This window comes from Aotus nancymaae, unplaced genomic scaffold (genome assembly GCF_030222135.1).
Source record: "Aotus nancymaae isolate 86718 unplaced genomic scaffold, 86718_ANA_hifiasm-v0.15.2.pri h1tg000064l_0, whole genome shotgun sequence".
NCBI lineage: Eukaryota > Metazoa > Chordata > Mammalia > Primates > Aotidae > Aotus > Aotus nancymaae.
The window spans coordinates 3,109,454-3,134,674 of record NW_026988478.1 but is presented as its reverse complement, the minus strand read 5'-3'; the positions used below and the strand labels follow the sequence as shown (position 1 = coordinate 3,134,674).

Sequence of the window (25,221 nt, the reverse complement as noted above, 5' to 3'; positions counted from 1 at the left end):
CTAATACCCTGAACCTCCATGCAATTAGAAGCACATTGTATAAAATATCACTAGTATCCTGAACCCCATGCAATTAGAAGCACATTGTATAAAATATCACTAGTATCCTGAACCCCCATGCAATTAGAAGCACATTGTATAAAATATCACTAGTATCCTGAACCCCCATGCAATTAGAAGCACATTGTATAAAATATCACTAATACCCTGAACCCCCATGCAATTAGAAGCACATTGTATAAAATATCACTAGTATCCTGAGCCCCATGCAATTAGAAGCACGTTGTATAAAATATCTCTAGTATCCTGAAACCCCATGCAATTTAGAAGCACGTTGTATAAAATATCACTAGTATCCTGAACCCCCATGCAATTAGAAGCACATTGTATAAAATATCACTAGTATCCTGAACCCCCATGCAATTAGAAGCACATTGTATAAAATATCACTAGTATCCTGAACCCCCATGCAATTAGAAGCACATTGTATAAAATATCACTAATACCCTGAACCCCCATGCAATTAGAAGCACATTGTATAAAATATCACTAGTATCCTGAGCCCCATGCAATTAGAAGCACGTTGTATAAAATATCACTAGTATCCTGAAACCCCATGCAATTTAGAAGCACGTTGTATAAAATATCACTAGTATCCTGAACCCCATGCAATTAGAAGCACATTGTATAAAATATCACTAGTATCCTGAACCCCCATGCAATTTAGAAGCACGTTGTATAAAATATCACTAGTATCCTGAACCCCATGCAGTTAGAAGCACATTGTATAAAATATCACTAGTATCCTGAACCCCATGCAGTTAGAAGCACATTGTATAAAATATCACTAGTATCCTGAACCCCCATGCAGTTAGAAGCACATTGTATAAAATATCACTAATTCCCTGAACCCCCATGCAATTAGAAGCACATTGTATAAAATATCACTAGTATCCTGAACCCCCATGCAGTTAGAAGCACGTTGTATAAAATATCACTAGTATCCTGAACCCCATGCAATTAGAAGCACGTTGTATAAAATATCACTAGTATCCTGAACCCCATGCAATTAGAAGCACATTGTATAAAATATCACTAGTATCCTGAACCCCATGCAATTAGAAGCACATTGTATAAAATATCACTAGTATCCTGAACCCCATGCTATTAGAAGCACATTGTATAAAATATCACTAGTATCCTGAACCCCATGCAATTAGAAGCACATTGTATAAAATATCACTAGTATCCTGAACCCCATGCAATTAGAAGCACATTGTATAAAATATCACTAGTATCCTGAACCCCATGCAATTAGAAGCACGTTGTCACTAGTTTACTTTTATGTTTCCCAGATGACTGTTAATTTAGCAGTTCAGCACATCAGTGCATTGATGGTCATATTTCAAAGGATTTGAGTCTGTTGATTCAAGTGTAGAATTGAGGTAAAAGTTGTTACTCCTTCACTGTTGTATCTAAATTTGTCTTATTATTTGACTGTAGTGGCTGGAAGAAATCAGATATGCTTTGGGAATCAAAGATAAATTTTCTGTCCCCTGGGGATGGGGTGGGAGGAAAGAGGAACATTTTCTTTTAGCTCTAAACAAAAGGAGCAATTAGTAGATTTATTGTATAATAGTTGTTTTTCTTCAAGACCACATGCCTTTGATTTTTCTAAAATGACAATAGTAAATTTTCACTTCCTAAACAGTTTATATCATCAGTTTCATTATATTTGCATATATTTTGTTAACTGATACTAACAGTGACTTAGTATCAGATTTAGTATACAGATTTAGTATCTGTAATGATTTAGCCACGGTTTTTTTTTTTTTTTTTGAGACTGAATCTCGCTCTGTTGCCCAGGCTGGAGTGCAATGGCATGATCTCAGCTCACTGCAACCTCTGCCTCCTGGGTTCAAGTGACTCTCTGCCTCAGCCTCCCGTGTAGCTGGGATTACAGGCGCCCACCACCACACCCAGCTAATTTTTGTATTTTTGGTAGAGACGGGGTTTCACTTTGTTGGCCAGGGTGGTCTCGAACTCCTGACCTCGTGATCTGCCTGCCTCGGCCTCCCAAAGTTCTGGTATTACAGGCATGAGCCACCGTGCCCAGCCAGTGCCACAATTATAATACACTTGAAAGGTATATCAAATTAGATTTAACCAATGTTTATTTAGCACTAATTGCATGCCAGGTGTTTACTGAGTCAGTTTTGTTTGTTTTCTTACTTAAGCCTTGAAACAAACTTTAGTGGCAAATTTCTCTTCATTTTGCATATTTAAAGAACTGAAAGGGTTTTGACTTGTTCAACAAATTACACTATCCCAGCCATTTCTTATAGCTATAATTTTGTTTTCTGTATAGTTGTGTAGCTGAGATTATTTGAAATACTGATTCTCCTCACTTACTTTGATATTAAAAATGAAAATATGCTGTAATGATTTTTGACATTCTGCATATAGAACCCTTGAGTTTCATAGCTCCTATAGTCCCTTTCTTCTATAAATAAAGAATCTGAGACTCAGAGAGAGGCTGGGTTTCCTCCAAGCTTGGGCAGCTGATAGTTGGAGAGTTGATCTAGAACCCAGGTCTTTCCCTTCGTAAGGGGCAAAACCATTGGAAAGGACAGGCAGAGAAATAGCTGGGATTCTCAAAAGGAAGAGAGAAGCTGACAGTGAGGATTTGTCAGTTTTACTCGGTTTGGAAAGAGACCCTTCACTGTCTGCTTCTTCCTGCCTCCCTATGCTTCAGTTCTCAGCACTCCTGAATATATCACGATTTTCATGCCTCTGTGTCTCAGCACATGCTGTCTCTTCTCAAGTGTTCTTTCTCCCTTTATTGCCAGCTCAAATATCACCTCCTCTCAGAAGCCTTCCCCAACTGCATCAGACAGATACATCTGGCTCCTTCCTTCCTTTGAGTTTCTATGCTCCTTTTAATAGATCTCTCTTAGAACATTTATTCCTTTACATCATTTGTGTTTTCAGTTAGTGTCTTGGAGCTCCTGGGGCAAGGGTCATCATTCTTCAGGCATATCTGTGATGCTGAGCCTGGGTGCACTTTACTAGGAAGCATGTTCAAGCGTGGGTAGGAATGAATAAATGAATGACTGTGTTCTACCCTCCCGGGTGCTGCTTCTCAGCACAAAAATGGAATAGAATTTTGAGCAGGAGGAAAATGGAGTCTGTGGAAGTTCTAGGAGATATTCTTACAGTTAGTCATTAGTTTGTTGGCATATAGCTTCTAGGTTACATATGGGAAAACTGAGGAACAGTAAATCACAAAGAGAGGCTGGCGGTCTAGCTTATTAGGAAACTTGAGTATCTGGAATGTGGCCACCAGCTTGTTTACATCTTTGTTGATTCTGACGTTCACTGTGTTCACCAAGAATTAATGTCTTCCAAGGGCCTGCGTACATCAGTTTAGAGGTGTAGCACTTGGAGTTGTCTAGGAGGTTGGGGGTGTGTTTTTCATTTGTCAGTATATTAATCTGCCCAGACATGAGATACCCTAGCACTGTTCACAGCCTGAAAACACAGCTGTAAGAGTTTGTGGATAATATAAATTAGTCTTGCTTAGATCTTTCAAAATATCTTCACGCCACAGACTAACTTTTAGTGTTTTCTGGATTTGAGTTTCCACCATTAAAGTCTGATTTCTACATAATTCAGATATATCCATAGTTTTTTGGATAATGAATTTGAAAAATTTCCCCTTATGAGATTAGAAAGTTTATAACTGAAACCAAGTTTGTTAAACCTATGCTAAAATATCAAATTGTCTTTAAGAAAAGCCCAAACAGGTAGAAAGTGACATTTTACTAGTATAATTATAACGATAATTTGAATGTTTTGATATTGAACTCAACATGATATAAAAATACAGTATTTCCTAAGGCCACAAATCATTACCAAGTTTAAATTTATTTTAAAATGTAGTAGATCCATAGTTTTGTTCTTTGTATTCATCATGGAATTTTTTTTATGTATCCTTTTTTTTTTTTTTTTTGCCTCGTTGATTACTAGATTCTGAAAACAGGACTGTGGAAAAGTAGAGAAGAAGCTGAGCATTTGAACCCACTAATTCCACTCTCCTTTTTAGTAAAGGGAGCTATTTACTTTCCTAACTATGGAGACCTCACAACTTCAGTTGCTGAGGACATCCTGATTTATGCCTATTGTCTTGGAGAAGTTATTAATAGTGTCTCCTTTCACTGTTTAAAATCCTAGTTTGGATGATGAGTTCTCTGTGGTTACCCTTATTATCACTGATATGTTTTGTGCTTGATTATGTTATGCTTTGATTGTAATACTTCTGTAAGTGCATTTTTGACTATACTTTCCTGCATTTTTAAATTATCTAATGTTTTGGAAGGTATATCCTATTTTATTTCTAGTAATAGCTGCTTTTTGTGTTTTTCAAATCATTCTTTAAATGTAAGTCAGTACTGAAATGTTGTCCTTTGTGTCCTACCAGTTTAAGAATTAGACATTATAAATTCTTTGAGAATGGCACCGAATTCATTTTTGTGTCCCTGACAGTATTTCGTAATCTGCTTTGAACAGAGTCCTCAAGAAATATTTATGGAATTAATCTTAGGAATCAGATTCGTTTTATCAAAATGAAGCGCAAAATTTGATCTAGTCTGGAATGGTATAGGCACCTCACCGTAAAGGAACTGGGGCTGCGCTTGGGCTAAAGATCCAGTCAGCCCAGTGGCCCTACTGACCACACCCAACCATGGAAAAGTTTTCAGTGATCTACTTTAAACTCGCCTCGTGACTCCCAAGTGAGTTTTCAGTAAACTCTTCTCAATTGAAGTTCTTTAAGATCACCCTGCTGCTAAGTATAAAGACAAAGGGATTTTCCAGTGCCAAGCGGAGACAGACAGAGTACCCTGGTTCAGCCACTGTAGCTACTCAGTGTCAGCGACAGCACTGTATTCCAGAATGAGAAGACTGACGGCCCGAGTTGGGTGGGAGAGCTCAAATCGAACAGTAGTTTGCAGGACATGTAAAGAGTTCTTAAAAGACATTGAAGATTTTTGTGAGCACATTCAGTTGATTGAGCCATGTGTATTTCCAAATGGTAGATTTAGCTTCTTAATTTAGACACAGTAATAGAAAGCTAGGTGTATTCAGTAACAGTCAGTCACTTACGAGCCAGAGGAGGGAAGAATGACCTTTTTCAGAATTCGAGTTGCAAAATATGCCTTGTACTCTGATAGGCAGTTTACAGTTCCTGACAAAATGAGTCATCTTTTTGTTTTGTCAAATTTTACTCTATCTAAGTGCCTCCAAGTTTAGGCAAAATACGGACAAGTTAACTGTTCTTAAGTGTAATAATGCCATGGACTCTCATGAATAGAAGCCTTTGATAACTAGAAAATAGTTACCTTTGACTTTGTGTTCAAAGTATAAGGGTTGCTTATCTGTAAAGCTGGAAGGGGATATAATTAGGTATGTATGAGGAAGGCTGTGCATGAATTGAGTACAGGTATTTTCTAAGACCTAAGTTACTGCATAGCTGCTTAATATAGTATCTAGTACCTGATGGTACTCAGTACGTATTAATGGAATCTAAATTTCTTTCTCCACCAAGATCTCTGTCAAGTATATTTGATCATTAATTTAACTATTCTATTTTCAAGATCCAGTAGTCACAAACTATAGCATAATCCTAGGGTATTTTATCTTTCATTTTTAAAAAGTACTTAATTTGAATTTTTTGTTTTACAAGCAATACCCATTCTTCATTCACAAAATTAGCTGATACATTTTTGTTTTGGTTTCACTCATTTGAATTTCAAAAGTTATATATGCTTATAGTGAAAATCCAGACAATAAAGACGTGTCAAAATAAAACAGTCTCCTCATCTTTGCCACCACTTCTCCGATAGAACCAGTGATCACAAATCACCTTATAGCCGTGCATAGTTTCTCCTATAGAGCCCCCTCACACACATGCATGTGCACTTTTTTCTTGCTTCTTTTTTCTTTCTTTTCCCCTTCCTTCCTTCCTTCTTTCCTTGTTTCCTTCTGTCCTGTCCTTCCTTCCTTCCTTCCTCTTCCTTCCTTCCTTCCTTCCTTCCTACTGGTATTGAATATAGTATTAGTTTGGTGCAGTTCAACAGACATGTATTGAGCTCTTGCTTACACGGTGTCAAGAGCCACAGTGTGAGCCACACTCACGCTGTACTATGAGTGTGTATAATCTCTGTCCCTGGGCAATTTCTCACATTCTCTTTTGTCATATTTCAAATTCATTACTGTTGCTAATCTCTTTATAAGTTCACAAGTTTTCCACCTTATGGTGTTGTGAAATCCAAATAATGTAATATTTATTAAAGCACTTAGTTAAGCATAAAGCAGTGAGATATGACTGTATGTTACTAATAATTGGTTATCCATGAATAATTCTAATTTTTGTCATTGCTAAAGGAAAATGTGCTTCATCTGCTTATATTTTAATTATTTCAGTAGGTTCCATACATTTTCAAAACACCTGATTTTACGTACTCTATTTTTACTTTTTTTTTTTTTTGGTTAGACAGAGTCTCGCTCTTGTCACCCAGGCTGGAGTGCAGCGGCATGATCTCGGCTCACTACAACCTCTGCCTCCCGGGTTCAAGCGATTCTCCTGCCTCAGCCTCCCGAGTCGCTGGGATTATAAGCGCCTGCCACCACTCCAGCTAATTTTTGTATTTTTAGTAGAGGTAGGGTTTCTCCATGTTGGCCAGGCTTGTCTCAAACTCCTGACCTCAAATGATCTGCCCGCCTCTGCCTCCCAAAGTGCTGGGATTACAGGCATGAGCCACTGCACTCGGCCTGTATTTTTACTTTTACATGCAGTATGCTCAGTCTTATTTGTCTCAGCAGATGTTTTTTAAAAATTCCTACTAGGTGTATCTTTAGCAATTTTTTTCTTCCATATTCTTGGCTATATTTGATAGACGAGCATGATGATATAAATTTCATTCAGTTAACATGTGTTTTAGAATCTAAGATTTCTTCTAGCTTGTATTCCATGCTCATTGTTATTTTATCAACAACTAATTAGTTGCAGCCAGAGATTTTAACTGAGTCACAAATATAAAGTTCTTCTTTGTCAGAAAGACCACACACACCTCGTGAAAAGTTATTTTCATATTTGATCACATAATTTCCAAGTGTCTTCCAAGAAAGTGAGCATGATGGTTTTGAGTGGAAAACTGTGGCACTTGACCAAAACCTCAGTTTTTTTCTGATCATGTATGGATGGAGTGTAATTTGATTAAAGTTAACTGACCTGAAATGATCCCAGTAAGATGCTGAACTGGATCTGGATTAAAGCCTCACTATTTTCTGCCCTCATCTAAGCACTAATGAATCACTGAAATGAATGAGTTTGGGATTTCATGTCCAAATCCATTTTTAATACTGCCACCTTATGTTTTCATAGTACCGTATGCTTTTCAAAATGCTTTTATCTATAGTATTTGATCTGTCCAGTCTGCTTTCAGCTTCTATATTTCAAAGGCCAGTAATGGTTAGGTTGGAAGTAATACCTATTAGAATAGTGACTTTGAAAACTTTGAAATCATTTCCAGGTGTTTTAGATAGGCTACATTTGAGTGATGAAATTTTAAACTTTCTTTTTTATAAAAGAAAACTTCATGGCTTGAAGTAATCTTTTTAGAAATTAGCACCCCCAAAGATTTCAGGGTGTATTGTATTGTTCTTTTTTGTACTGAATGGGTGTAACTTACTGCAATGTGAATAATGCATAATATTTGTAGGGAAAAGTAAGGAAGTAGCCAAGGAGAAAAAATGGGACAAAGAAAATCGTGAATTTTCTTTAAATAGTTGAGGTGATAGGAATTTTAAGCAATTTCTTGACAAAAAGAATTCCCCTTTTTTTGATTACAAGTGGGGATGCTAATAAGATGAAAAAAATCAGGAAAAATCAGAGAATAAAGTAATACCCACACAGTATGTATATTTTGGGGACATTATTGAGGTTTTAATTGTGATCTAATATCCATTTTTTAAGTGTTCTATAGATATTAAAGATAATTTACATACATACATATATATCTGTATATATACACATATAATAAATCCAGATATATACGTTATATATCTATACTATGTACATGTATAATACATGTACATAGCACATGTATAATAGATACTCCTATTAATCAGCATTTTCACTTAGATTACTCAAGGCATGGAATATATATTTGGAATAAAAGTAAAGTCCCTTACTCTGAGTCTACTTGCCAACCCCTTATTTTGTACAAATTATTGCATCACTAAGATGGCAAATAAATTTACAATAAAACTAAAATCTATCCTCCTTTTTTTATGGAGACCACATATTTGAACACTTAAATACTATTTGGCACAACTCCTTACCACTCACAAAACAAACATGGATACTTCCCTCTCTTGGAATGAACACAGAAGAATCCACAAACATATAGAAAGATATAGCATTTCAAAAGTAAAGACTAGTTTGACCAACAAAAGTGATATGCCTGTCTGAAATAGACTTCTTGTATGAAACAGGAGAAAACTTAGAAAAATAAGTTATTACTCAAAGTAAAATTAGAAGGGCATTGCATCGATTAAAATCAGAGCAGATGGTCAAGAAAAACAAATGAACTGAGAATAGAAAAAGCTAGTGGAAATTAAAAACACGGTTACAGAATTTCAAAACAAAGCAGTGAGATGCAGATTCAATACCGAAGAAACTTGAATCACTGAGTAAGAAGAAAGCTAAAGCTAAAGAAATTCTGATAGAACTCAAAGGAAAAGAACATGAAATGTTTTGTTTGGTTGGTTTGGTTTGGTTTGGTTTGGTTTCATTCTGTTTTTGAGGCAGAGTCTCACTCTGTTGCCCAGGTTGGAGTGCCGTGGCGCGATCTTGGCTGACTGCAACCTCTGCCTCCCAGGGTCAAGTGATTCTCCTACCTCAGCCCCAACCCGAGTAACTGGGACTACAGGCACGCACCACCACACCCGGCTAATTTTTGTATTTTTAGCAGAGACAGGGTTTCGCCATGTTGGCCAGGCTGGTCTTGAACTCCTGACCTTAGGTAATCCACGCACCTTGCCCTCCCAAAGTTTTGGGATTACAGGCGTGAGCCACCATGCTCAGCCCAGAACATGAAAATTTAAGTGGAAAGACTGGAAACATGAAAAATAGATACAGATAATTCAATATAAATGAATATATATATACTATTATGTATATATGTATGTGTTTGTACCAGAAAGAATAATGAGAGAGTTTTTAAGGACTTGGGCTGTCATTGAAAGAACACCATTGGTAACAGGCAAGAGTACAGGGGAGACATTGGGAGAAAGAAGACCCTTAACCTAGACCTTGAAATAATCCAGAGAAAAATATGAATTTGAAGACTAAAGAAAGTATTCCAGAACATCCAGATGGTTTGAAGCAGGATGCCGACTTTAAAAAATAGTAGTTAAAAGAAAAAAAAGAAAATGACGTCAACATCAAGCATCTCTTCTTATCCACAGAATTTTGAGAGGAAAAAAACATGTGATTCCTGAATTGTCTAACCTTCTAGGCTCTTAGAATGTAAGCTCCATGTGGGTAGGGATTTTTATCTACTCTTCCCCTACTGTACCTCTTGTATTTAGAAAAACGTTTAGCACATGATACATATTCAGTAAATACAGTCATGCGTTACACAGCAATGTTTCATTCAATGAAGGACTACATATATGATGGTGGTCCCATAAGATTATCATACCCTATTTTTACTGTACCTTTTCTATGTTTAGATACCGAAATACTTACCATTGTGTTACAGTTATTTATAGTACTCAGTACAGTAACATGCTGTACAGGTTTGTAGCCTAGGAGCATGATACACCATATTGGCCTAGGTATGTAGTTGGCTGTACCATCTAGGTTTGTGTAAGTATACTCTGTGTTCAAAGAGTGATTGAACTGCTTAAGGATACATTTCTCAGAATGGATCCCTGTTGTTAAGCAATGCATGACTGTGTCTGTAGAATGATTGAATGCACGAGCAAAAACAAAAAACAAAAAAACATAAACACATTCTCTAACATGCAAAATCTCACAAAGTTTACCATCAATATACTGTTCCTTTTAACAAAGAACTACTTAAGGTAGTACTGCATCTAACCTGGAAATGAATTATAATGTAAAAAAACATAGAGGAAAGAATAGAGAACAAAAAAACTATTAATATGTACAGTTTAAACCAACTAAGTGTTTATGTAGTTTGTCAAGCTTAAATCTTTTTAAAAATAATTGTTGAAAGGGAAGATGCACATTATTTTAAAAAATCTGAATGTAGAATCTTTGTTTTAACAAAACCTAGAAAGTAAATAGAGTAGGGTTGTAAGGTAAAAGAAAAATTAACTTAAAACATACTGAATTTTTAATTCTTTTCCAATGAGGAAGCGGCAGTTATAGCGTTGTTCTTGACACAGGTAAAAACAGATTTAGATTTTCTTTAAGGCACTCACTTGTTATTGAGAAATAGGATATGTAATTTCCAACTAAGTGAAGATTTCTAAAAAGGAATGAGGAGAACTTCATTTGGTAAAACAAAACATAACAAAAAAACTAAGATGAAAAAAGATAAGAAAATGGAAATATGCTAGAACCAAGACCAAATATATTACCACAGTAAATGTGAAGGAACCGAACAACTTAATTAAAAGAGAATGACTCCTAGAATGGGCACTCCAAAAAACTCTAGAGAATCATGCTGTTTGCAGGAACCCTGTGAAAAACAGCAATTCAAAGGTTGAAAATTTAAAAAAGATAAAGACCTAATAAACAATTTTGTAAAGATACAGATTTAGTGTTAGGTAGAGGAAAATTCAAGAGGAAAAGCATTCAACAGGACAGTTATATTTTATTTAGGAAAAAGACAATTGGAACTAAAATTATAATGGTTGTAAGTCTTTATGTGTCAAGTAAGGTGGCACTGAAATAGAGAGTACCCTAAAAGTCTGGAAACACAGGGCTATTTATTTCATTATTATGATTATTACTCTGAAACATAGGACCAAATCTCAGTATATATTTTGGATATATGGTGCATCCAAAAAATAACCATAGGAAAATATGACTGCGATTAAGTCAAAGTAGATTAAGTAGATGAAAAAGAATAAAATATAAAAATATAAAAAGTATTTTCTCCTCCAGACTTTTTAGACACTGTGTATATAAAGCAAAACATTAAAATAAAAATTAAGAATTTACAGAATAGAAATTGCATTATGAGACTTTAACATGCCTTCCAGAATTTGACATGTAAATTAGGTGGCTCATAAATATGGAAATAGAATAAGTAATATAAACAATAAGCTTGATGTAATAGGTAGATATAAAATGTTGATAGAAATTGAATTTAAAAATTGAATTTATGGCCGGGCTCAGTGGCTCATGTCTGTAATCCCAGCACTTTGGGAGGCTGAGGCGGACAGATCACGAAGTCAGGAGTTCAAGACCAGCCTGACCAACATGGTGAAACCTCATCTCTATTAAAAATACAAAAATTAGCTGGATGTGATAGCAGGCACCTGTAATCCCAGAGAGCAGGCACCTGTAATCCCAGCCCAAGAGGCTGAGGCAGGAGAATTGCTTGAACCCAGGAGGCGGAGGTTGCAGTGAGCCGAGATCACACCATTGCACTCCAGCCTGGGTGACAGAGTGAGACTCCATCTCGCAGGGGAGGGGAATTGAATTTACTGGGTCACAAGTAAAGTTTTAAACAAATCTCCAAAATATAATGTGCACAAGCTATTATATTTTCTTCTGACCAAAATAAACTTAAAGTTAATAATAAAAAGTTCTTCAAAATAATTCTAATCAGCTAGGTATTAAAATACAATCTCCTAAGTCACTCTTAGAGCAAAGTAGAAATTAAATTTGCAGTTGCAGAGTACAGCAATCCTTTGATTTAAAACATTTGCATTTCATTTTAACCAAACAGCTTTAGGATGAATTACGCCTATCTTACAATATTTGTTTTCACTATTAGAAAGAAGTGAAATTTAAGCTCCAGATATATGTCACAATGTTGGCCTCTTTGCTCATTGACAAGTGTCTCCTATAGAAAAATACTGCAGTGGCACTAGTACTTATCATCCCTTGCTAACTTCCTTTGTAAGGTGATGTGTAAGAAAGAACATTTTTGCAATTACTCTTAAAAATGGATAAAAAAAAATAGCTTACATAAGAGGGTATAATAAAATATCCAAAGGGCATGGCTATCTCTACTCAGAGTTCGAGGAAATGAAACACAACATACCTCTAGAAATTAGTCTAAAATCACTGCAGCCTGAGGTTCCAGTGAGGGAGTGCTCAAAAGATTACATAACAAGGACCTGAATTATTGGAATTATTTGCACAACATGAGATGTCAGTTCCAGGGGTCCTGCAATTTAGAGCAAACCAAGCCTCGATCATCAAAGAGGACTCAAGTACTGTGAAGGTTGCAGACTAGAAACAGACACAGGAACAAGAGCAACACCAAGTCATGAGGGACTAGAACCTCTCAAAAGGGTGGAAATGGAAAAGACAACATGTTGGCTCCTAAGAACAGATCAGTAAATTCTCAGGAAATTTGTTAACCAGTTGTTAAGCTTGGCCATTGTTAAAGATTGAATTATATAAATTTATAATCGAGTTAATTATATTAAAAAATAGAGGTAATAAATGTTTAAATGGAGCAAAAAAAAGTGGCTGATGTTTCTGACAATATCAAAACACAGTGAAACTGGAACACCTAATATTTGGAAATGATTTAGTTTGTGAGAGAGTGTTTTAACTGCCATAGCATCCATTCTTTTGCCTTTTTATATAGTTAAGAGATGTGCTTTTTAGGTTAGGCTTTACTGAAGAGCCAGACAATTTAGTACTTTAGGCTAGATTATGTTTGTGTTATGTTAATGGCCTTTCCCTGCAATTGCTTTTTGGCCTTACCCCCTGCATGTTATAGACATTAATTAAAGATAGAAAGGAACGTGCCTATGTGGATTTAAAAACTGACAAAACTAAGAATTCAACATATCAAAGCCTTCAGATGTGATTCGGTAACTCTATAAAAAGCTAGCCTTTGCTTTTATTATTTAATAAGAAAAAAAAATCAACTCCTCATTCCACTGAGGTAATCAAAGAAAGAAGGAAAAGTCCCCCCTTACAAAAAAAAGAAGATACTAATAAAAAAGTAAAAATTAAATTTTATACAACAAAATACACTAGAATTGATAAGTAAATAGCAGGTGTATTTAAAAAGATAAGTACAATAGTTAAATGTCTCACTGAGGAAAGGGGAAAACAAGTTAGGAATGAGTGGGAATGACGGAATATATAATATACATAGAGATTTTAAATTGTAAGAAAACACTGTGTGCCTTTCAAGGCTTAGTAATTTCTATGTGCAAATATGCCCCTTGATTTTCTAGGAAAAAAATGTTACAAAATCGAGAATAGAGAGTCCTGAATATGTCAGCAACTAAAAGTATTGGGTTTTAGTTTAAATTTGCTTTTGCTATTAAAGAGGCTGAACCCTGCCTTACATGTAACTTGGCCACTTGCATTTTTTTTTATTGTTTGTGTTCTTTGGCTGTGTTTTTTAATTGTGGTATTCATTTTCTGATTTATTGGTAAAAGCTTTTTATATGAAGCTATTCATCTTTGTTCTGATAGTCCTTTTGAATTTCTGACTTGCTTTTTAACTTTATTTGATTTTGTGCCATAGAAAGGTAAAAATTTATGGGAAAAGATATAATTTTTAAAATTTATTTTCTAAATGTCTTTAAAATATTTAGAAGTTGGATTTTTTGTTTTTGGCTTTTTTACGTTTTCTTTTTCATTTAGAAAGATATGCATTTTAATTTTATTTAATAGTTACATGTATGTGTCACTTTTTAATCCATCTCTCTGTGTGTGTATATATATATATATATATTTTTTTTTTTTTGAGACAGAGTCTTGCTCTGTCGCTCAAGCTGGAGTGCAGTGGTGCAATCTCAGCTCACTGCAGCCTCAGCCCCCCGGGTTCAAGTGATTGTCCTGCTTCATCCTCCTGGGTAGCTGGGGTTACAGGTGCACCCCACCACCCCTGGCTGATTTTTGTATTTTTAGTAGTGGAGTTTCACCATGTTGGCCAGGCTGGTCTCAAACTCCTGACCTCAGGTAATCCACCTGCCTCAGCCTCCCAAAGTGCTGGGATTATAGGTGTGAGCTACAGCGCCCAGCCCCATCTAGATTTTTATCTTGGTTTATGGTATGGAGTAGAAATACAATTTTGACTTTAATTTTTTAGCTTTGAAAGTAGGTGACCCAGTGTTCTAACTCTATGAATTGAGGATCACACACACACACATGCACACACACACACACGCACAGACACACCACACATGAAACATTCCTAAGAATTTGCATGTCTTCTGGGTTAGGGTAATATGTATGTTGTCAGTTCATTTGTGTAGTCAGAACTTAAACTTGATTTCGTCTCTAATAGATAAAATATATTGTAGCAAGGGATATAAAAATAGATTTCTTTCCTTTTCCTTCACTAAAGCATTTGCTTCATGTTAGCACAGTCTGGGGAAATGAAGGTCTCCTATTATTAGCTGAACAATGGACTTATTATTCACTCTACTCTTTAAGTTTTTCGTGTCTCCAAAACCTCAGATAATAGAACTCTACATTTCTTTGTTTTTATGATTGCACATGTTTCACCATATAGTAGATTGTTTCACCTTATTTCGTGCAGTAATCCCTTATCTGTCAAATTGAGAGGAATTTGGGAGTTGGAAAGTTTCATCTTCTTCCTTACAGTTTACTTAGCTTCCACTTTTTTTCCAAATGTGGGGGAGAATTCCCAAAATAACATAAACATGAAATGCTGGAGAAACCATTTGGTAGAGCGTGAGAGAGCACTGAAAAATGTCTACGCTAACTTGGGCAGTTTGCTCTTCATACCATTTTAGACTATGCTCTTAGTTTCCTTTTGTGGTCGGTCCTGCTGGGAAGGTACAGGTGGGGGCTGCTTTAATGTGAAATGTAACTTATGGGGTAGTGGAAAGAACAGGTTCCTTCTCGGGGAGAGGACCGCTATGGTAATTAACGCCTACTTCCACCAGGAAGCTGAGCTTATGGTTCACAAGTCAACTTGATTGCAGGGTTTTGTCTTTTCCATTGTTAGAATACGTTTCTTGAAGGTAATTAATGCTCCTAAATCACTCTCTGAGGTGCTGTAAATGTGTGCCACCAGTCATGGTTTGAACTCACTTTCTTACTTACCTCTTGCTTCTGCTGTTTCCTTTGGGTACCAGGACTATTGTTTACTGTACAGAATCTTACGTATCTCAACTGCAGATCTTTTGCACAGTAATATAGCCGTTGGACCTTTCTAAGATAGACATTTAAAATGACTTTTCTAACAGATGCAAAGATGATAAAATATTTTGACTAAAAATAATTACTAACCACTGATTATAGTGATAGTAAGAATAGGTCACTTTTCTTAGCCACTATCTAGCCTGCTTCACATCTTTACCCACCCCTGAAGTCCCAGAGTTCTGAAGCCCCATAGAAAGTAAACCAAAACCATGGACACAAGCATGAAGGCATGACCAGTTCTAGCCACCATTGAAAGCTGAGCCCTCTATTACTAATACTTACTGCTCAAGTATTCTGCTCTTGCACTTGTAAGATGACCTGATATTGTTCTGGGCAGATTTCCCAGTGCTTTGCAGTTTTTAGGGAATCCTGTGCTTGGTTTTATTTAATGCTAGCTTCAATAACTCCCTAAGAAACTTAACTAGCTGCCAACTGACCCTGTTCACAAACAGAGAATACAAAGGCCTATTGTAAATCCAGTGATAATATTCAAAGTGGCTAAATATTCAGTGCCTCAGAGCTACAGAATTCATTTTGCTAGACCATCCTTAGAAACTTTATTATTCCATTCCTTCCAGCTCCTTCCATCAGATTTAGGGAGGGTGGTGCAAGTTACCACCAAACCTGTTCTCAGCTGGCCCCTGTCTGTCTGTGGATCAGTAGTGTGACATATTGAACAGAGCGAGGACAGTTGGGCCAGTGAATAGTAATCCTGAAAGGTGCCCTAAGTGATGGTGTGAAACCAGATCCTCAGGAGGCAAGGATTTCCCCCCAAAATAAGGAGATTAACATCCCAAAGGAGGGAGTGAGAAAGCTGCCTGCTAAAAAAACAAACTTCGCTGCCAAGTTTATTTTTATCTCATGTGTTTGTAGATTCAGATGTACCCTGAAAATATGCAATGCTTTGAGTTACTCAAGAACACAAAGTTTAAGGACAAAATTATTACAAAATATGATTATCAAATTTTCTTTCTTCCTACATTTGAGAAGTTGGTACTTTTTGCTGCTGAGTATATAGCCAGGGGGCTTCTGTGATAAAATTCTCTGGACAAATCCCTGGTTTTGCCATGTCCTTCTCTGCAAACCTTGGTATCAGGTAGATTGTCACCTCCAAGTTCCCTTTCCTCCTTGCTGAGCTTTTTCACCTGCAGACTTACTTGTTGCCTTTCCAGTCCATACCCTCTAAAAATGCCCCAGTACCAGAGCAGATGCAACCTTGGCGTAAGGTTGGATGCCCAGTTTTCCTCCCGATTGTTTGTATGCTGGTGCCTTCAATGGCTGACTGTCCTGGTGATTAAATCTGACTTCATGCCACATTTTGGCTCCATGTCCATCATACCTGTAAAATATGATTTACAGGCATCTTGCCATCCTCTTTGGCCCAACCTGTCCTTCCTAACAGAATAATACTTCAGATATGGGTGACCATTAAAGGAACCTTTTGCTTTAAAACTGTCCCTGTACTTCATGAAAGAAAACCTAAGATTGAGTTAGCAGCTACTTCAGACTGTTAGCTCACACCAAACCTATTGTCAGCCACAAACTGAAGACCTTTTCCCATACAAATAGCTACCTAGGAATACACCTGTTTGTACACCTGATTTTTTGTTTGTTCTTTGAAACGGATTCTTACTCTGTCGCCCAGGCTGGAAAGTGCAGTGATGAGTCAGCTCACTACAATCTCTGCCTCCTGGGTTCAAGTAGTTCTCGTGCCTCAGCCTCCTGAGATCTGGGACTAGCCACTACACCTGGCTAATTTTTGTATTTTTAGTAGAGATGGGGTTTCACTATATTGACCAGGCTGGTCTTGAACTCCTGACCTCGTGATCTGCCTGCTTTGGCCTCCCAAAGTGCTGGGATTACCGGCGTGAGCCACCGTTCCCAGCCACAGCTGATTTTTTGACCTAAGTGCAACACTTGTTAATTTTGTACATGGAGCATGGAGGGAACTGGAAGTTTTTAGGGGGTGGGAGGTTATGAAAAAAGAAGTATTGGGGAAGATGTGATAGCCAGCTTTCAAGAATTTAAAGACTTGTGTTATTCTAGAAAGTGAAACTAGAAGCCATGATGTTATAATAAAAAATATGATTTGAATATACCACAGGAAAACTGGGGAGAGCCTGAGGGATAGAGGCAGTGTCATGTTCTTTGGCCTACCAGAGAACTTGTTATGCAGATGTTCGTAACGAATAAGTGAATTCATGTGTATACACACACACACACACACACACACACACACATGCGTACACACACACACACACATATGCACACATACAGATAAATTAGAATTCATGCTCTTCATCAGGGAAGTATACTACCATACTTCCCTGATGAAGAGTGACCATCTTCTCTTGGGGATATTATGAAAGAGGTTCCACATTGCAGGCAGGTTGTTTTAAAGCAAATAAACTGTCAAGCTCCTTCCACATCTAGAGCTCTGTGTTTACGTGGTTGTGTTTTTCTCTGTTGTCACTAAGGATAGTAAATCTGTATCAGGTAACAGATATTTTCTGTTGTCACTGGGGGCAGTAAATGTATATCAGGTAACAGATATTTTTCTGTCCATCTCATGTTCAAGTATAGTCACAAAGTTTGTCTGAAATGGTTTTCAGAAGCTTTAAAAATTATTTCCTGGATATGCAAAATGGAGAAATACAAATTAACTTCAGTCTTATTGGTCATCTGGAGATCATTTTGCCACAGTCAGTTACATTAAGGAAAAACTGAATATTGAGTTACAGAATGTGCCATATATAAATGAAAGGCAAATTTGCTAATAGAATCATAAGGCCCTAGGTATTTAGAGCTTAAAGTAAATTGGGATACCATTTTATCCATTCTATATTTTTTACAAAAGACTTTTTAAGAATCTAGCTGATACTCTTGATAGTTGGTCAATTAAAAAATTTAGGTCAGGTGTAGTGGCTCACACCTGTAATCTCAGCACTTCAGGAGGCCAAGGCAGACCGCCTGATCACTTGAGCCCAGGAGTTCGAGACTAGCCTGGACAACATGGTGAAATCCCTTCTTTACAAAAAATACGAAAATTATCCAGGCGTGGTAGCCTGAGCCTGTAGTGCCAGCTACTGAGGAGGCTGAGGTGAGAGGATCCCCTGAGCCCGGGAAGGTAGAGGCTGCAGCAAGCCATGATTGCACCACTGTACTTCAGCCTGGGTGACAGAGGGAGACCCTGTCTTAAAAAAAAAAAAAAAATTACTAATATACCATGGATATCATCTTACCAAGTATACCAAGAAGTATACCTTTTTATGTAAAGAAGGGAGAGGGAAGGATCTCATATGATTAATGTTATTCTATTTTGCTTTTTATACAAATCAAATATATCTTAGTGGTGTTTTTTGCTACTGGATCATAGAATTCATTGTCACATTCAGATTGACCATCTTCTTTCTCATGGCTAAATAAATGTTATGATTTTCTAAAACCAGTCCCTTTTTAATGGATAATTAGTCTGTTGCCATGGTCATTGTTTTTCCTGTTGGAGGCAGTGTTCTGGTGACCATCACTGTATTTTGTTGTCGTGGTGTTTTGTTTTCTTGTTTTAAATTTTTTGCCAGTTTAATCATAGTTACTGCTTCATTTTAACCAATATGTAACACAAATTGGGTTCACTCATTGATTTAACAAATATCAATGGAAGATCTACTGGATGCCAAGCATAGCAATTCTGGTGAGTATCTGAGTAGAGAGACAGTAAGGCCATAGTGAGTAGGAGTTGGGGAGGGTGATGGGGATTAGAGAAAAGAAGATGGCATAGCCAGAAGTGCTAAAGCAACACCTGAGGTCTTCCTAAGTGTTGTCATTAGAGGTGTGGAAGCTGGGATAGAATAGAGTTAGTACTCTCTCACAGTTTCCATGTCTGATTATATTTAGATTGTCAAGGTACTTAGTCCCTCATTTTTCCTTTCAGGGTTCCAGTTGATGTTAATTTTAAACCAGTTTCAGCCATAGGGAGATATTTGTAGACAAGAGACCTAGTATTTATTTGACCAACCCTTTGCTCTTCTGTAAATATGATTCTGATTCTGGGTTTAGACACTGGTCTCTTTGGAATTATTGCTTCACCCTCTCCACCTTGATGCCCCACCCCCGTACCCTGTTTCTGTGCATAGCCAGCTGTGTAGAAACTGTATGGACCCACTTCCTCTTTGTTCCCACCACCTCTTTGTTCCTCTTTGTTATTCTATTTTGCTTTTTATACAAATCAAAATATATCTTAGTGGTGGTTTTTGCTACTGGATCATAGAATTCATTGTCACATTCAGATTGACCATCTTCTTTCTCATGGCTAAATAAATGTTATGATTTTCTAAAACCAGTCCCTTTTTAATGGATAATTAGTCTGTTGCCATGGTCATTGTTTTTCCTGTTTGAGGCAGTGTTCTGGTGACCACCAGTCCATCCTCCTCCCTTCTCCTTCTCTACCAGCCAGATTTGGCATTTTTACTTTTCTTTCAGTGAAGGGAGAGCCACTGTGAAGGAGATTTCAATGATTGTGGAAAGGAGAGGATATATGATAACTTCTGGAAGGGAAGAGTAAAACCTGGAAGAACTGACCTCTCTAAGACACAGCAGTATGCCTTTTACCCTCTAAGAGTGAAGCACAAGGAAGGAGCGTTTTCACTACTCCAGAGACCACTGCAGGGTTTGGGCACCCTGACAACCTTTGTGTTTTAGTATCTGTGGCAAGTGTGAGCTCTTGGGCCCATGAGGAATGCCCACTAGGATTCCCAGATTTGTTGATGGACACATTCCAAATAAGGGTCCATATGAACCGGTGGGACAGATACCCAATATGATTTGGTGGTTATTAATCTAACTTCACTGGTAGTCATAGGCTGGGAAGCCTTAGAAAAATGGTTAGCATTAGTCTGTCTTATGAAAGCTTTTTCAGAGATGCTCTATCAGCATGTTTGCTTTATATTACAGTGGAATTCTTTAGTTTGCAACAGATTTCAGTAGGGACAGGGTTTGCTGATAAATCTAAAGAATGCGTGTTAAGAAAGCACACCTGAGTGCCCCTGATAGAGTAAAGGGGGGGTGTCAATTAAAAATGATAATCTTAACTCACAGTATTTTTGGAGTTTTTATTCAGAGAGTCACAAATACAAGACCATCACGTTCCGTATTGTGGAAATCATCAACTTGAAATGACTTTCATGTTATTTTCCTAACCTACATTTTGCAGCAGTTTCTCTCTGGTTTTCTCAGAGCCAAAGAAATATTTCCCATGATGTGAGCTGAGATTATTTTACCCTGCTAGTGGTTAGATTTTGGCAGTGGTAGATAGTAAAAGTGGAAGGAGACACTTGGAAATTCTTTGAGTAATGTGATGGATGTTTTTAAATAAATAAATAAAGGCAGCAGTAGAGAAAAAGCATGTGTCGCTGGGGATTGTTTTGCTTTCCCAAAAAATGAAGCAGACCCAAATCAAAGAACAGTTTTCTAAGCCTTTTGAGTATCTTCCAATGGGTATTTAGAAGACCAAATTTCATGTGAACCACAATGTCAGGAGCCAGAGGGTAGACAGAAGTATGCAGCCATGAGGAGGCTGGTTACACGCACTTGAATAAGGAAATCATTTGGTTGAGGACAGACCTGGCCAGGAGAATTAGTGTAAAGACTTTGCAATGAAAGCCATATTTTATTAGTCATTAGAGGATGTGGAGAAAAAAGATACAAGGAGACAAACCATGTGCTCTCGCCTTTGCTGCCAGTTCTTTTTTAAAGGTTCTGAAATGGTTTATTTTTATTAGTTGCGGTTATTAGCATCTCTAAAAGACTCAGCAACACTTAAAATATCCATGTAATTTGTGTCAAAAAACATCTTAAGTAAACTTACTGATGCATAATATGCATATTAAAAAGTATGCAAATCTTAAATGCACAGCTTGATCAATTTTCATAAACTGAACATATGCCAATGTAACTACTACCCAGATCTAGAAACAGAACCTTACAAACATCACAAAAGCCAAGCTCCTTTCTCATTACTGCTACCCTTCACCCTAAGGGTAGAAATTCTCTTGGCTTCAACATCATAAATGAGATTTACCTGATTTTAAGCTTTATATATAGAATGTACTCTTGTGTTGGGCATTTTTCATTCAGCATTCTGTTCATGAGGTCCATCCATGTCATGGCACATGGTTGTGATTTGCTCATTCATGTTACTGTATTGTGTGACTACCACAGTTTATCCACTCCTCTGTTGGTGGATATTTAAGTCATTTCCAGTATTTGATTATAATGAATATTGTCACTTTGAATATTCTTATACATGTCTGTTGGTTAATATGTCTACACTTTCTGTTGGAAGAGTAATTGCAGGGTCATAGAGTAGGCATATGTTCAAGCTTAGTTAATTTACCACTTTATACATCTCCCAGGAGTATCTGAAAGTTCCAGTTGCTCTGTATCTTCGTCCATACTTGTTTTTGCTTTCATTTGAGCCATATTTGTGTGTATCTGGTAGTATCTTATGTAGATTTTCCTGGTAACTAGAGAAGGGAAAGGTCCTTTTCATTTATATATTGACCATTGGTGTTTACTGATTTGTGGAATGCCTGTTAAGTCTTTACCCACTTTTAGATTCTCTGCCTTTTTTGTATTGATTTATAGGCATTATTTATATATTCTGCGTAAAAGTTCCTGTTTGGGTATATTGCAAATATTTTCTCCTACTCTGTGAGTTACCTTTCTGTTCTCTAATGATGTCTCTTGAGAAGCAGAAGTTCTTAGTTTTAATATAGTCTTAATATTTTTCAACTTTTTCTTTTATAGTTAATACTTTTGGTGTCCTGTTTAAGAAATCTGCTTATTCCAAAGTCATGGAGATATTCTGTGTTACTCTTCTATAAGCTTTTTTTGGTTTTACTTATCATATATAGATCTGCAATCCATCTGACATTGGTTTTTGTTACAGATGTAAGGTGGGAGTCAATGTCAATTATTTTTTTCAGTCGGATATCTGGTTGACTTAAATCCATTATCACATCCCCACTGTACTGCAGTGTCGCCATTGCCATATATCAGTTTGGGTAGTTTACATCTTCAATAATGGGAGTTCTTTAATTCAAAAGTCATAGTAGCTTCTGTCTAACTTTTCCTGTTAATAATTATAATTTTTTTATTTTAAAAGATTATTTATAATCTCAATACTGGCATTCCTACAATTTGCATTTTAGTTATTATTATTCTATGTTTATTTATATAATCCTATTTACATTGAATTATATATTCTTTATTTCTAATTAGTCTTCAAAATTCAGTTTATTAGTGGCTGCATAGTATTTTGACTGGTATATCATACTTAATTAGCTGGCTCACATTGTTAGTCATTTAGAATATTCCTATTTAGTTATGAAAAATCCCTACCTTGTAGAAATTTATTGAGTCTGTTGCTTTATAAGAGGGTAAGAAATAAGAATGGCTGTATTAATTTGGGGCTGTATTAATTTAACTGCATCTTCAGTAATGCAACCCTTCCATACAGATCTCTTTGTTCTTTATATAGGGCTTTGGTTGCTTGACAATACTGTGGGGGTTTTTTGTTTGTTTTTTTGTTTTGTCTTGTTTGTTTGTTTTTTTTGAGATGTAGTCTCTCTCTGTTGCCCAGGCTGGTCTTGAACCTCCCAGTTCAAGCAACTCTCCCACCTCGGCCTCTGAGTAGCTGGGATTACAGATACCCGCCACCACACACAGCTAATTTTTGTATTTTTAGCAGAGATGGGGTTTCACCATGTTGGCCAGGACAGTATCTAACTCCTGACTTCCAAAGTGCTGGGATTACAGGCATGAGCCACTGCGCCAGGCCAATACTGTGCTTTAATAATATAAAATTAAAACCTATAACTACTGTAGTATAAAACCCCATTCATATTGAAAATGGCATTAATACTAAAAATTCAACCTTGATCTACTAGGTGAGAAAGAAAATGTGAAGGTTGTTTTAAAGTTTATTTTCAGTCCACAGTAACAGAACTGCTTTGAAAGTTGCTGCTTCTCACCGGGAAGTAATGTGTGCACTGGAAAAGATATTGGCTTGAATCAAAATGATCTGTATTTGCTTAAAAATTAGTTAACATTCTAATACTGTTACTTTTGCCTTTTAGGAATTAAATTTCTTCAAGTAAGCTGTATCTGTGTCACAGTCAGTACCTGTGCCACATCAAGATGCAGTCATATGGCAATAGTCTCAAAAATCCCAAACTTCAAGGCTCAGGGATTGGAATAAATACTCAATAATAATATGACTGCATTGTAAGAATGCTTTAGCAGTACTTACAATAAGAAAATGTGAGAAATAGAATGTGGGATCTCTGTCTTCATCTCTGTCTCCCCCGTGGTGCACAGCATGAGTTTATAAATATAAGTGGTTACTAGACACTTAGTGAAATAAATCTACAAAGCACAGAAAATACATGAAATATTTTCTCAGCAACTGTTTAGAGCCTGCCCTCAAAGAAATCACAGTGTACTAGACTATAAGATTCTACAGGACCCTCCAAATTCCATAATTCCTGAATTGACTTTGTAGAAAATATTAACCTTTAGAAAAGGTATCATTACAAATGGTAAAGGACACAGGGATGGCATCGGATGATGCAGGCCCATATCTAATTCCTGGGTGGCCTGTGAGCAGATCTGGAGATTAGGGTTTGTCAGTGGGACTAAGGTTCAACAAAGCCTTCTTAAACTGAAGGCTGAGACTCCTCACTCTCAGGACCTTGATTAACCTCAAGAAACATTCCAGCTCCCCATCAGATAGGAATCCAAGACTCCCTCTGTGGACACCAGGCACCATGAAATCCAAGTCTGGCAATCCAGAGGTGAGACCGCAGTTTCAGTTTCTAGTGTCTAAATTGATTAATGCAAATGTAATCCATTTACAGTATAATCCCAGGTTCATTGCCCTGTGGCAACTCAAACAATGTGAGCATTCAAGGCACAGAAGTAACAAAAAGGCTATTTTTTTTTTTTTTTTTAACTTCTGGTTATTTTTAAACATTTTTTATCATCATAGATACTTACTTGGTAGGGGAGATACCAAGATCACAAAGGTGGTTTCCCAGGGCGAGGCTTATTCATTACACTCCAGGTGTGCTGACCCCTCCAATTTCCTCAAATGTGGGAAACTCAACTGCATAATTTGTGTACAGTGAGGAACTGTGTTCATGCTCTTCCTGATGTAAATGCATTTTTTGAAAGAAAAAAATTGTTTTTATCATCATAAAAATAGTATATTTGGTAAGACCATTTGTTTAAATATAGAAAAAATAAAATGAAAATGTTCGTTACTGTCCAGATGTAGCCACTATTGACATTTTGGAATATATCCTCCAGCTCTTTTTTTCTATGCATATATGTATTTTTTCTTATATATTTTATGTATGCATTTCAAGTTTTAATTTTACACACATTTTAAAAGAGGAAAGGTATACTTTTTTACAAATACAAGTTAATTATAAAATATTTGCAAATTACAGAAATAACCAAAATGATAAAAACCAGGATCTGAATGTAACAATCACTAACTTTTAAAATTTTGAAGTATTTTGGACAATAAATAATATAGTGAACATTCATGTACCTGCCGTCCAGACTCAACTAATTTTAATGTTTTTCCATAATTGTACAACTTTATACCTAGTGAAATGCTAGCTATCTAAGTCACTTCATATCCTTTCCTTATCCCTTCAGGAACTCCCATTTTCCCAACAGAACAACTTCTTTAAACTTGCTGTGTAATTTTCTCTTTCAGTGCTTTAAAACTTATTTGCAATTTC

At 36.6% G+C, this 25,221-nt stretch overlaps 1 protein-coding gene and 1 non-coding gene across 3 annotated transcripts in view; both read left to right on the top strand.

The window, feature by feature from the left end:
- EFL1 (elongation factor like GTPase 1) overlaps nucleotides 1–25,221 on the top strand; it is a 127,226-nt gene that overhangs the window by 60,043 nt on the left and 41,962 nt on the right. The window lies entirely within an intron of this gene.
- Nucleotides 24,459–24,622, top strand: LOC135270578 (U1 spliceosomal RNA). The gene has a single exon (XR_010338734.1). It is a non-coding gene; the product is annotated as a U1 spliceosomal RNA (small nuclear RNA).